Genomic DNA, 2,856 nt, shown 5'->3' on the forward strand with positions numbered 1-2,856 from the left:
ATGTCCTTGGTTTGCTTCCTCACTTATCCTGTGGTTTCTAGAGAAACATGTATATTTTTTCTTGCCAGATCTGGGCCTTGGACTCAGGGCCTGAGCACTATCTTTGAGATTTCCTCAAGGCTAGTGCTCTACCACTTGAGCAACAGTGCCACTTCTGGCTTTCTCTGTGTATGTGGTAGCGAGGAATCCAACCCAGGGATTCATGCATCCTAGTCAAGTGCTCTATGACTAGGCCATGCTCCCGGCCTCAAACATATGTACTTTTATTGATGCCTATAGATAGATAGATAGATAGATAGATAGATAGATAGATAGATAGATAGATATAGGGATCAAGCTTTTAATCCTTATTTGTTTATGAATAGGGTACTCAAAATAGCACCTAGAAAAGCAAGATTCATTTTAGCCTACCTGCTTTTCCTTACTGTTCGGTTAGTGTTGTCCAGTGCGTTTTTGTATCCAGACACATTCAGATATTACCCTTCTCCTCTTGGGGAATGAATGTAAATTCTACTCATTGACACACTTATGTCCTTCATACATGTTTAGATTTGTATTTCATTACTTATGGTTTCTTGGGGGACTGTTTTTGTCAGTCTGGCTATTCTAGAGATGGCCAGAAATGTTCTGAACTCAGCTCCCTCACACATCTACCAGGTTTCAGTATCTGGATCACATATTTGGACCCACCTTTCTGTCTTATAGTTGTCTTACTTTTCCTATTTATTTATTTTGCCAGTCCTGGCGTCTGAATTCATGGCTCAGGGAATATCCTTGAGTTTTGTCAAGACCAGCACTCTACCAGTTGAGTCACAGCACCACTGCTGTCCTTTTCTCTGTATATGGTATCAAGGAATATATTCCAGTTCTTCACGCATGCTAGGGAAGCAATCTACCACTAGAACACAGTACTAACCCAGAGTTGTCTGTTTTATATTGATTTTTTATTTTTTGTTATTACCACTTAAATATAATTTCTGAGGCCTAACTGTGCTTGTGATCTTAATCAGTTTGCACACCTCAAATTGAGCAGTGTTTTCTAGCCAGGCTTTTTTCTATCAGTACACTTCTATAGGGAATGTCATTGAGGTTTTTGCAGAGGTTGTTTGAGCAGGATTTTCTGTTTTTAGTAGGAGTATCCTATTGTGGGCTAAAATTTCCTATTTGTGTTATGGTTATTTTGATTCTTTTATTTATCCTGAATGTGTTCTTTTTGCTATGGTGTTTTCCTGTGTGTAGAAATCCCTAGTAAGTGATTCATGTTTGTATTCCTTAGTTTCTATGTATGTATCATGGATCTGACTCAACTCTGTGTATGTATGTACATGTGTTTCTGTGTTCATGTATGTCTTCTTGACATTTTTTATTTGTCTACATATCCTAGACAAAGTGACCCTCTCAGGAACAGTCAGAGTAGGAAACCTCCAGCATGTTTCCACTGCCTCCCCCGACCTGGTACCACCTAGGGGCCGCCAGTGGGATTCACTGAAGTGGCTTGTGGTGAGTCTTTTGCAGTTCTCAGTTTCATTGTAGGCTGTGATATGACCTCCAGACAGTCTATAATTTATTGCTATTTCATGTTTTCTTTCCTAATTAATTTCTGTTGTTTGTTTTTGTGTATCTACATGTGCACCAAACTTTCAGGTATCTATTCCTCTATAGTTCATTATTGGTTTCAAAGAATTTCTGAGTTACATATTTGTCCCCGAAAGTCTTTTTTTGCCAGTCCTGGCCTAGAACTCAACAACTGGGTACTATCCTTGGACACTTTTTGCTTAATTTTACTGCTCTGCGACTTGAGCCACAGTGCTTCTTCTGTCTTTGTCTGTGTATGTGGTACTGATTAATCGAATCCAGCCTTCATGCATGCTAAATGAGCACTCTATGACTAGGCTATGATCCTGGCCCCGGGATGTCTTTTTTTTATATCCTCAATTTTATGGTCATAGTAATGAATGGAGGGGTTGTAGTTACATGTGTGAAGAAGTAAGCACATTTCTTGTTGAACAGTGTTAGACCTTCCCTTGCTTTCATTTTAATTTATTTTATTTTTTTATTAAAAATATTTATTGTAATTAATAAAAGGGTTACATGATATTTGCCAGATAGAAGGTGCATTAATTCACATACATTGATACCCTTTCACATGTCTTGGTACCCTTTACCCTCCCCCACACCTCCCCACCCCTCCATCTTGGTTTTCCCCCTTCCCTATCAAATTTCAAATAATCAAATACAAATAAATTCAATATATCAGATAACAAAGTGAGGTACTGTAACAATATGAGATACCCAAGGGACAGCAAAGGAGATGAGAGATAACATAGTACATTAAGGACAACAATCATTCGTTATATGGCTTTTGTTTCAATATCCTGGAGGTCCTTTCAATTAGCTTCATACTATATGGCCTTATGTATCAAGGTTTTTCTCTATTGAAGATCTCTGCTAGTAGAGCCCAAGGTTTCTACTGGTTATGACAAATGAGGGAAACCATTGAGCCTAAGTTCCTTTGAGTTTGCCATGCTCCTGGATTGGAAGAATCAACATTGTGAAAATGACAATCTTGCCAAGGGCTATCTACAAATTCAATGCAATACACATCAATATCCCAATGGCATTCTTTAAAGAAATAGAAGAGGCAATTCAAAATTTCATATGGAATAATAAAAGACCTCATATAGCAAAAACACTTCTTAGCAGAAAGAACAGCGCTGGAGGAATTTCAATTCCAAACTTTAGACTCTATTACAGGGCTATAATTCTCAAAACAGCTTGGTACTGGCACAGGAACAGGCCTGAAGACCAATGGAATAGAACTGAGGACCCAGATATTAAACCACAGACCTATGGCCA

The sequence above is a fragment of the Megascapheus bottae genome, chromosome X (genome assembly GCF_031878675.1).
Source record: "Megascapheus bottae isolate mThoBot1 chromosome X, mThoBot2.hap1, whole genome shotgun sequence".
Taxonomy (NCBI): domain Eukaryota; kingdom Metazoa; phylum Chordata; class Mammalia; order Rodentia; family Geomyidae; genus Megascapheus; species Megascapheus bottae.